The following is a 12,172-nucleotide window of genomic DNA, read 5'->3' on the forward strand; positions in this document are numbered from 1 at the left end:
ATTAACTGGCATCTAACATGGGCGAAATTCTTAGATAAGCCAATGGAAGAATAAGGGTTAGTGAGAATTTTAATAAGACGATTACCCATTTGTGCTACGAAAGATTTAGTAAGTAGTGGTTGGAAAACAGTAGAAGAATTGTTGTCCTTTGTGGACGCACTGGATGCACTAAATAATGTAGCGGCACCACAGATTAAGATAGGGAAAGTTAGTTTTGCGCGATGTTCTGAGCACAAGTTACAGCCGGGTGCAGGCTGGATTGCAGTAAGTTACACTGACCTGCGGTGTCAAGGAAAGAAAGAGGAAGAAAGAGAGAGTGAAGATAGGTTCTAAGCTCAGAGCAAACCAGGAAGATAGAGTACAGCATGAAGTACCGTATGCTTTGCGTTCTAGAAAGTAGTGGAGTATTTGTAGTTTTTTTTTCATGGCATTTATTATTGGATTTGTGTAGATTAATTACGTGTTGTATTTTATATGTATTTTCGAGTATTGTGAGCCTGCTAGGGGCAGCAGTCTTTTTGAAGAGGGAGGTGATCCCTGTCCTCAGCTCACTGGAAAGGGAAGTGTAGCGTCTGACGTATGTGGATTGTTGTTGGAGGAGAAATCAGATGCAGTTCTGGAGAAATAGATGCATTGGAGTAAATTTTGCGGCAAAGCCGTAATAAATATGTGTTGAACGATGTCAGAGTCATACGATTTCCTGTTTAAATTTTTAGTTATCGACAGTGCTGGGTCAGGAAAGTCGTGTTTATTGCACCAGTTCATATAATGTAAATTTAAAGATAAAAGTGATCACATAATCGGTGTTGAGTTTGAATCAAAAATAGTGAATGTTGGAGGAAAATCTGTGAAGTTACAAATACGGGACACATGCACCGAGCAGTTATTTTTAGCTAGGGGGAATGGAATAGACTGTCCAAGGGACATTGTGGAGCCAAAATTGAGGTTTGATTGGATCTTTGCCACATACGAGAATTTGGTAGTAGTAGCAAGTTGTTTTGAGCAAGGAGTGTTTATGGAAGCGAAACGTGTAGAGCTCGAAGGAAGTGGAATTTTAATCAATGGACCTACGTGTAACATAATAGGACCAACCTTCAATCTGCCTGCGTCAATTTCAGGAGTCACACAATTGAACGTTACGCAGCCACAGCTGTACTGGCCAGAAACCACTTTAGAGTTTTTGCCAAGGGAGAGTCTGACCTTGTTAAATCAAACTCTGGAGCCAGGTGTGTTGAGATCCGTAAACCAGTCTATTATAGAGCAAGATGGGCGCATATCAGCCAAACAGCTTGTTCAACATGTCACGCAGTATAGGGAAATGCAATGGCAAATAACAATCATTTTGAGCACCTCTGTGCCAAGTGACATCGCAGCCTTAGCTTTGTTATGTGTTGTTTACTTTCTGATTAGGTGGAGAGCTAATTTCAAAGGGGAACCAAGGGCAGTCCAAGTCACAGTAGATTGGATACCGTGGGTGTGAGACGCGTAGGTAAGGGGTTGATCAAGCAGTGGTCGTCCCGTAAGGAATTTTTACGTTTTGTTTTATATCATGGTTTTAAGGGGGCACTAGACCACATTTAAGTTTGCCAGTAGTAAGTAAGCATGTTGTAAGTGCCAATCCAAACAAGTTTAAGAGTTGGTTAAAGGACGACCCAGGGACCAGGTCTTTCCAAAGAGGGGGATAATGTAGCGGCACCACAGATTAAGAATGGGAAAGTTAGTTTTGTGCGATGTTCTGAGCACAAGTTACAGCCGGGTGCAGGCTGGATTGCAGTAAGTTATGCTGACAAGCAGTTGCAAAGTGGAATGGAGGCGACAGGGGCCATCGAACAGCTGAAAAGCGTAAATGCAGCGGTTCGCATGTCGCAAGCTATAGGCAGAAGGGGCCCACAAGCGCAACCGTGGTGTGGGGCGTACGTGACTCGGAGCAATGCGTTAGCGAAACAGAGCCTCGAATCCGAGTGTAAATAGGTGCGGTTTTCTAATGAGATTCATTCAAGTGTGGCAGCTCTCCTGGACAGCGGGGCATGTCACACTACTGGCGTCACATTGCAACAGATGGGGCGACAGCGTCCTAGTCTACGGCGGGTCGCTGGTTAGACCCTCTGAGGCCAATGCGGGGTCCGCAGCCAGCCAGGGTGGGCCACCCTTCGAGTCTCTACCATGGACAGTCGTCACGGCTACCGACACATGCTGGAGACTTCCGTGGCGTGGGGCCGCAGATTCGGATCGTGTGCAGTCGTTGCCACCGCATTACCAGCTATGCCAGCCAAGGAAGAAGCAGCAGCGCTGCCGGCTTACGGCTCCCGGTGGAACAGGGCGGAGTCAACAGGGATGGTGGCTGCTGAGTTGACTGCTCGCGCAGCCATCCTGACGTAATTAGAACCCTGCAGCTGGCGTACAAGGCCGGCTCGACACAGTGCGTTGCACAGGCTGTTGGGGTGCTATCTCAGCATTGCGGGGCCTGTGATGCGGACCGAGGTGAATGAAGCTCTGTAATGGAAAAAAATAAATCATTTGAAAACCTCACGGCCGGCCGAAGTGGCCGTGCGGTTAAAGGCGCTGCAGTCTGGAACCGCAAGACCGCTACGGTCGCAGGTTCGAATCCTGCCTCGGGCATGGTTGTTTGTGATGTCCTTAGGTTAGTTAGGTTTAACTAGTTCTAAGTTCTAGGGGACTAATGACCTCAGCAGTTGAGTCCCATAGTGCTCAGAGCCATTTGAACCATTTTTTTGAAAACCTCACACCAGATGAGTTTTAATACGGCACCTCCTGGCACCCATCCACTACAATAAGTACCGCAATGAAAACTAACACTAAAGTGATAGCTCGAACTACAAAAGGAACAGTGGTATTCATTTAGAAAAACATGAGGCTAACCTAGCTAGAGAACAGAAAAAAATGGTAACAACAATTATCAGAAGAAGCATCAACCTTCAAATTTAGGTCCAGTAACTTCACAGGAACGTTTACCAAGTAATAATAGAACCCAAAGTGGTAATGTAGTATCTCGATTCGGTAACCAACCTGTGTTTACTAATAATGAAGAAAACGTAGTGCGATCTGGATCCAGGGCCAGGGCGCAGGTCATGGAAATACACTAGGAGGCCTTAGTCCATAAAGGAATGGTTACTAATGGAAGAACTAAGCTTGACTACCAATAATCCACAATCTATAATAGCAGGGACCAGGTAAAATTCGGAGGTTAACATATTTATAGATTCAGGGAGTGAGGTATTACTCATCTTCATAACATTCTTTACTGCACTACAGACTAAACAACACTTACCGTTATTACCAGTGACCGGAGTTTACATACTCGGAATAACAGGAACAAAAAGTAAGGTTGTGAAGTAAGAAACTCATGTGAACTTCAGTATCAGAAATATATTATTTCGTCAAACGCTGTTAATAGTACAGAATATCGACAGAGATGTATTGTTTGGTTTAGATTGGTTATTAGACTTTAAAGACATCTTAAATTTTCCTCTTTGTTCTGGTAAAAAGGGGATGGTAGGTCTTGGACACCATTTGTGACGGATAGCCGTATGGGAAAACAAACAACTGAGTGTCAATGTCTGTGATTAACAGCTACAGCACAACTGTCACCAAAGATGGGTGATGTAGTTCAAGTAAAACATTGAATTGACATACAGGACAAAGTTAATGAATCTCTAATATTAACCGATCGACAAAAGCGAGATTTATATAAAGTTTTAATGGAGTGTGAAATAGTGTTCTCTGATTGTCCTAGTAACATCAGTGACTATATTTGTAAATTCAATATCAAAGATGACACTCCATTCTTCTGTAAGCGGTATCCAATATCTGTATGTTTGAAAGAAGCATTTAGGGAGGAAATCAAAAATCAATTGATAACAATATAATAGAACATATTTCCAGCATCATGAATAAATCTTTGATTGTGGTGAAAAAAGCTACAGGTGGGGTACGATTAATGTTAGACACATGTACATTGAATAAGCATATAGAGACAGAAAGAGACAGACCAATTAATATTGACAAATTGTTATCTAAATTTGAAAAAGCAGGTTTTTTTTTAGCGTGATGGACCTAGCACTGGGATATTGGCAAATAAAATTACACCTAGAATCCAAAAAGTATACAGCGTTTCTGTTTGATGGTAAATCATATCATTTCAGTGTACTGCGATTCGGACTTAATATTTCTGTATCTCTATTTATACGTGTGCTGGATGAGGCATTAGGGAGAGATTTATTAAGGGATTTGATAATATATGTAGACGCTGTCCTAATAATATCAGCTACTTGGGAAGAACATTGTGTCACCTTACATAGAACTCTGAAAAAATTTAAGGAGAAAGGTATTACGGTGAAGCTATCAAAATCGTATGTCGCATGCTATTATCTTAAGTTTTTAGGTTGTAGGGGTGCAGGGTATTAGACTGGACCCTGAATACATCAAAGCTATTAAACAATGTCCATACCCCAAAAATGTAAGACAGTTGAAGGGATCTATAGGAATGGCAGGATACTATGGACGGTACATAATGAGGTCAAGAACTGAATGACCCGAGAATTTTATGTTTATGAAGGAAGGAGTACCGTGGATTTGGGATCAAGAATCAAATGATGCATTTGAAAACGTGAAAAGTGCGCTTGTTGAATCGTCCATATTAAATCATCCGTTTATGGGCAAACCATTTAAAATTTCAACAAGTGCAGCTGATTACGGTATTGCTTCAGAACTTTTCCAAGGAGAGTGTGACCTAAATAATGGGGAAAACCAAACCATAGATTTTGCCAGTCATAGTCTAAATAAGCATGAGTTAAATTACACAGCTACTGAAAGAGTAGTGTTGACAATTGTATGAAATGTCCAGAAATTTCAAACACTAGTATGGGGGTCAGAAATCCATGTTTATACAGAGCATCAAGCTCTATCCTTTCTAATGAGTAGTCTATCATTACACAGTAGATAAATGCGATGGATATTAGAATACAGTGTGTAAAAGGTTCTGAGAGTATGGTACCAGATGCTGTGCCTAGGTTACTCAGGAATGGAAGAATTAAAACATCAGAAGACCGGGCATTATTTCTGCAATTAATTTTATGTCAGTACAATATCCGAACATCAGGGTACAAGAGATAGTGCAAAGAATAACAGAAAATATCTGTCATGATCCCTGTTTTACAGAAATTTTGTTATGTGTATCCAGAATTCCATGCCTCCTAATCAAGTAGGAAAATGGAAAATTATAGGTCATAATTTCTTTTGGAGAGACAGTGTAACATCGCAACACTGGCGCTTATGAATTCTGAAGGTAATGGAAGACACTCTTGTGTGGTGTGTTCATACAAGATATGGACACTTCTGAATCAAAAAGTGTATAACCCATATCAATAAGTTCTATTATTTTAAGAATTTAGGCTCTAAGATAGCATCTTTGATTAGAACTTGTGAAACCTGTCGGAATGTGAAAGAGAACAACACTCCCGTGAAATACAAAATGTATCTGATTATTCCTAAGCCGTTACACGATTTCACAGCAGCAGATTTCTGTGGGCCAGTTCCAAAAGGAAAGGGAGGAGTATCATACATTTTGGTCATCATGGACTGTTGGTCGAAATATGTCAAACTATAACCTATTAAAAAAGCAAATAAGCAGACAGTTATACACTGTTTACAACAATACTTTCTGGAAGTAAGTAAACCAAAGCTGTTTCTAACAGATAATGGACCACAGTTCATGAGTAACGAATTTAAGGAATTGCTAGCATTTGAAGGTATTCAGCAAGTTTTGATATATAATTTTACCCCATAGTCAAAGCCGTGTAAAAGAGTTATGACAGAAATTGGGAAATTATGCCATACTTACGGCTATGAAAAACATTCTTCATGGGCAACAAAAGTTAAGGACTTTGAAATCATCCTAAAGGAATTACCACATTTATCAACTGGGCTGACACCTTTAGAAGTTGTTGTTAAACTGTCGGTGAACCTCCCATTAAATATTTTTGTTGGCCTGAACAACCGAGTGTCAATTATAAAGTGAACCAGGAAATAGTTTCTAAGAATTTAGTTGAAAAAGCACAACAAAGAGTGAGTAAGCATAAAGAAATGGCTGTAGAACCTCAATACATAGTCGATGACCTTGTTCTCATAAGACATCATATTCAAATCTCGACTCTGAAAAAAGAGACCCACCAATTTCTCCAGAAATATGAACAACCATACTGGGTACGGACAGTAATCCACCCTAAGACATTACTTTTAGTAGCTCCTACAACTGGATCAGATAAAGGGAAGTACAAAGTGAAAGACGTAAAGTTGTATATCCCCCAGAGACGTTAATGTTCTGTGTTAACGGGCAGAATGACGGGCGTCGGACCCCAAGCTGTTTTCAGTGTTTCTTCTGAAACAGTCCTCCTGCTCCTAATTCCTTCAAAATCTTGAACTATTCTGTCATCGCACACTCAGAGATACTATGAAATCGTACCAGCTAGGATTTGTGATTATGTCATCCACAGTTGTTCCTGGTGGAGGATTTCCTTGTTCCATTCAGTTAGATTTCATGACGCTTATTTTTCTTAGTGAACTGACGGAAATATTAAGTTAGCAGAAGATATAATATTGTGTGACTAATTAAACAACAGTGATAATATAGTATACATATTTTCTGCTTTGCACAGAATATTTTGTACCTTTTTGAGATGTGATGTAGATGAGAGGGTTTGTATCAATTTTGAAAGAGGTGGGTATTGTGGATAAAAGCATGGTTTATGAGAACACACAAGTCATGACTAACACAAAACACACACCACACCTTCCAAACAACCCTCACCAACAAGTGTGCCTGATTCTTTAACATTTTCCATTTGCTTAGGGTTGCTACAAGGGTGAAGGTGGGAGTGTCCATTCTGTAGGAGACGATTTAACACCAAACATCCTCTGGCATCTCACTCAAGTACATGCGAGGTAGGGATCCTGGAGAAGTGGGGTGGGAAGGGTTTCCTGTCGTTGGGGCTATCTTCTTTCTCTTCTTCAATCTTAACAACCACATCTGTTTTTCTGCCTTTCTTACTTCTCTTTTGAGAACCTATCTATTTTTCCCTCTTTCCATATTCACATACTCCTATCGCAGAAATCATTCCTAGTTTCCGTGGTTTCTAAAACCTAAATCTTATCTTCAGATAAGAAGGCCGAAGAATCAGAGTACATGCACATACATTTGCATACACACGAACTTACAATTAAACACAAACATTAAATGCTTGTTTTCCCGGGTTCAATTCCCGGCGGGGTCAGGGATTTTCTCTGCCTCGTGATGACTGGATGTTGTGTGATGTCCTTAGGTTAGTTAGGTTTAAGTAGTTCTAAGTTCTAGGGGACTGATGACCATAGATGTTAAGTCCCATAGTGCTCAGAGCCATTTGAACAAACATTAAAATTACAGATTAGAAACCTGTCACTGTGTGAGAACTGCCAGGTGTTGTAGGGGAAAGAATATGTGTACATAGGGAAACATCAACACACACAGACATATATATATATATATATATATATATATATATATATATATATATATATATATATATATATAAAACTATCATGTATATAAATGAATAAAAACTATGACAATTTCACATCAAGTATACATAAGAAGGGGGTGTGAGTAATGAAAGAGAACATAAGAGAGAGGAATTAATTGTGATAGCCAGCCGGGGTGGCCAAGCGGTTCTCGGCGCTACAGTCGCAGGTTCGAATCCTTCCTCAGGCATAGATGTGTGTGATGCCCTTAGGGTAGTTAGGTTTAAGTAGTTCTAAATTCTAGGGGACTGATGACCTTAGAAGTTAAGTCCCATAGTGCTCAGAGCCATTTGAACCATTTTTTAATTGTGATAATCAATAAGGAATGTCAGTTCAATAAATACTCTTGCGAATTGTAGGATAGTAGGACTTGAATTACAGGTAGACATGGTATGTACTAAGACTACAGAAGTTGAGAAGTAGAGGAAGACTCTAGGCGTTAAATGAAGTATTAAGAAGTGTATGTGAAATGTAGAGTAGATTTGTAACTTTACCAGAAATACTTAATTATAGTATACATAGGAACGTATACTGGGGTAATAAACCATGTGGCCCACTCAGGAAGTATAAGGGAGGCATACCCAGCTTTTGATAAGTATACAGGGCAGATGTACCTACATGGAGGTAGGACGACCTGTGGCCTAAGAAACAAGAATGTTTTATAAAGGGGTGTGTATACCAGAATGGAAACAGGAAGTGCACTCATATGGTCAATCCATAGGCAAGGTATAGGTATTGATCCTAGCACAAGGGGACAGTATCGTGACAAAAGTCACACATTTTATTGGAATTATTCTGGAAAGTATTAATTCTATGCACAATGAGCAATTATTAGGTTTTATGTCGCCCAGAGTTCCTCCAAACTACAACAGATAATGAATGACTTCATACTTAGGAATGCTAGTACAAAAGGTGAGAACAGAAAGTAGATTACTCATGTGTCATGAACACCTGGAGTTTACATTTGAAATGAAAGCAGAAAAAAAGAAAAGGACAATATAGCCCTCACGATTCCTATGTATTAAAAGAGCTGATTATCAAAGTAAAATGAGAAAGGAATACCTAAATAGTAAGCAAAAGGTTATTGAAAGAAAAGAAATGTATACTGTTAACATGTGAATTATTGTTATGTATGATATTAATGTGCATAATGATTATGTATAAAATATCGCGTGTTCGTTTTTGGGGGGGGGGGGATATGTTGTGATTCGAGAATTTCTGCGTAAATTCTAGAACCACTCGGCCTTCCACCGTCTGGAACACACGATATTTTAGATGTGAGTGGGAGAAAGGAATCTTGTCTACTGTGCATCACCTGCCTGTGTGTGGAGGTCTGCATTTTGTCGTGAGAAGACCTGAGGCTTACAAGGAGTCGAGTATTTATGTGAGAAAAGATAATTTTGTTCTTTGTGGAAGTTGAAATATACTGAGAGTGAACTAAAAGTATTCTTCGAGCACATACTTATTTCACGAGTAAAGAGAGAGTCTTATATGTTCCTTTAATTAGCGTCAGTCTTCGGAGAAGAAGTTTTTAGAGGTTGACGTAGCTGGCTATCCAGAGAAGAAGATCAGTTGTGCATACCGAATAAGTTAGCTCATGTTAAAGAAGTGGGAAGGTTGCAACTCAACTTCACACATTCTTGTTGTCAAAAACGTTTGACATAGTCGCTGGCTGAGACAGTGAATATGTTTGAGTTCATAACTTTTTTTTTAAATTCTCTTTCGAGGTGCATGCTGTACTGACGTATTTGCAATTTTTACTCTGTATTCAGTCTCTAGTTTGTGGGTGTTAAATTAATCTAACTCTTTCATTAGCATCATTCTATGTGTATCTTTTATTGGCCTCAAATAACCCACAAGTGGTGTAGACGGAGATGTACATGGTGTAGATAAATGCCAAGCAGGGTTAAGTGTGAAGTAACAATATTGGCGAAAGCAGACAGTGTCCTACAGGGACAGCAGAATGGTGAACTGGGCCCAATTAGCTGACCTTATACTCTGTTTATGAACATGTTTCCCATCACGAACATCGCCTTAACCCCAGCACAGAAAAAGGTGGAGATACCATCATATTTCTCACAACAACTGTGTTCATGATTTAGAATGCTGGAACTTCCGTTCACCATATGTTGATGTGTGCAGTGATGAAACGCAATTCCTTCTTACTGTCAATGCTCTTGGTGCCCAGAAATTAATGTTGGTGTGGCCTCTCTGATTTTCTCAGCGCGATTGATTGATAGTGAGCTTAGGGGCTTTCTGTCGAGTTACTGTTTCCATTTTGTGCACATTATTTTGATGACCAATCCAGGCTCCTTCTTCAGATGCTGCGAGTTTTGCTATTATGTATATTCAATGATTGGACTCCAACCATACTGTAGACTATTGCTGGTCTTGCCCTGCTCTTTTAGGTCGAGTTCGATTCCTGATGCCGAGTAGGCCCACACACTTTGATGCTGTCTTGTTTCTCAGAGCTTGTACTGATATTCCTTGAAACGCAAATTTTTTCAGCATTTTCCAACTCTTGTGGAAGTAATGGCCAGCGAGATTTTAATAACTTGTCTCAGATCCCAAGCGTTATCTAAACTGAAGCTGCCAACGTTGTTTATTACGTTTTCTGCGATCTTAATTATGCTGTAAAAGAAATTTGGTGTTTGCATCTCAATGCTGATATAATCGTCTTCCATTTCATGATTATATTCGAGGCAGTGCTCTGCAACAGCAGATTTGCTTGGTTGTTTTAGTCAGGTATGTCACTGATGTTCCTTCCATCTCTCCTCGAGAATTTTGATAGTCTGTCCCATAAGAGACATTTACATGGGACGTTATACACATCTGATTTTGGAGAGATAGATCATCTTTAACATTACTAAAATACTTTTTATCTCAGTTGAAGGGAGTGAAATACACTGGGTGCCATGTTTCCGTAGAACTCTACTGATCTTTCTGGATATTCAGCTACCATTGGGTAGATAAGCGATTTTTGGTTTCTCTTCTTCACTCTCGGTCTCAACCTCTTTCTCAGGTGTTCTTCAAACTGATTTCACTGTCCATTCAGTATGATCTTCTGAATACCCATTGTTTTGGAAGACAGTTCGTAAGTGCTGTAATTCTTCTGCGACGCTGTCTTTGTCTGTAAGTATTGAAGTTAAGTAGACCAGAGTCCTTAGCACCGAATTTCTTTGTGATAGATGGTGGTGGCTCAAGGTATGGAGATAGCGGTCAACGTGCATATGTTTCATGTATACACCATGACCCAGGGATCTGTCCATTCTTCTCTTAAATAACACGCTGAGAAGAGGTAGTTGGCCCTCTTTTGCAACTTCCATCATGGATTTTATGTTACAATGGACAGAATTTAAATGTTCCATGAACTGCGGAAGCTTTACCGCTCCATGTGTTCACATACCGGTAGAAACATAATTGTTTCAACTGGACGGATTCCAGCGACTTTGCATGAAAGCGTTCCATGTATAAGTTCTCCACGACAGGAGACTGAAGACTACCTATCGCAATTTCATCGGTGTGCTCATAATATTCTCCATCAGGAAGAAAGTAGATGCTAGAATGTGCCTAAAAATTTGTGTGAAACGATCGTTGAACTTCTCTGCCATTATTTCCAAGGGATCAGAAAGTAGAATTCCCGTAAAGAGGAAGACTGTATCGAAACTGACCGTATTATTCATATCTCGGAGACGATGTTTACTGAAGTAGTATTAGAAGTCAGTGAAATTGCGAATATCGCGTTTGCAAGTTTCCCCATATTCGTTGGCATTTTTCGATTTCGTATGTACGTTCCCCAGTATTAAGCCTAATAATTTTGATCTTAGAGGGTTTCTTTCCTTGCGTACTTTAGGAAGGCCAAAGAGTTGTGATGGCACTGCTGCTCATCTTATAAGACCGTTAATGATGTTAGATGGCATGCCTGACTCATTGAGGAGAGTTGTCTAAGTTCTTTTCGATTTTATACATAGGAACGATCTTTATCTACCTATAAGCAAAATTGTTCAAATGATAGAAAATTTTCTTGTTGTAGCCCATGCCTGAAATTAGGACTATAGCGTTGCCCTCATCAAATGAAAGAACTATAATTTCTTGTCTTCCTGCAGATTTCTCGGTGCTACTCCTTCTGTCTTGGAGATATTTGATCTTAGGACTGGCGCTTTGGAATGTGCTCTACTGATTTCGTGGGAAACCTGTTTTGCTGCTACGAGATGCTCCTGATGTAATCTGCTACTGATAACGTTTTTGGAGTGGACATCTGGATCAAACTCAGCTATACCAGCGATGTGCGATCAGCAACAGTTCAACAGTTCACAATATAGTTGGAGTCCAGGCAGCGAGTACATATTACAGCAAAACTCGCTGCACCTGGGGAAGACAGTTGGGTTGGTCGTCGAAATATTGAACATAAAAAGGAAAAAGAACTCAGCAGGACACCTGGATGAACACTATTAACTGTTTTTGGTTTGGGCAATATTGATGTCACTCCTGTACAGTGTAAGTATCAACATCTGAAAAAAGACAATGTGCTTCAAAGATCGCAGACATCTCAAAACCAAAATACCCAAGAAGTTCTGAATAATGAAGCGATCAGTGATAA

The sequence above is a fragment of the Schistocerca nitens genome, chromosome 5 (genome assembly GCF_023898315.1).
Source record: "Schistocerca nitens isolate TAMUIC-IGC-003100 chromosome 5, iqSchNite1.1, whole genome shotgun sequence".
Classification (NCBI taxonomy): domain Eukaryota; kingdom Metazoa; phylum Arthropoda; class Insecta; order Orthoptera; family Acrididae; genus Schistocerca; species Schistocerca nitens.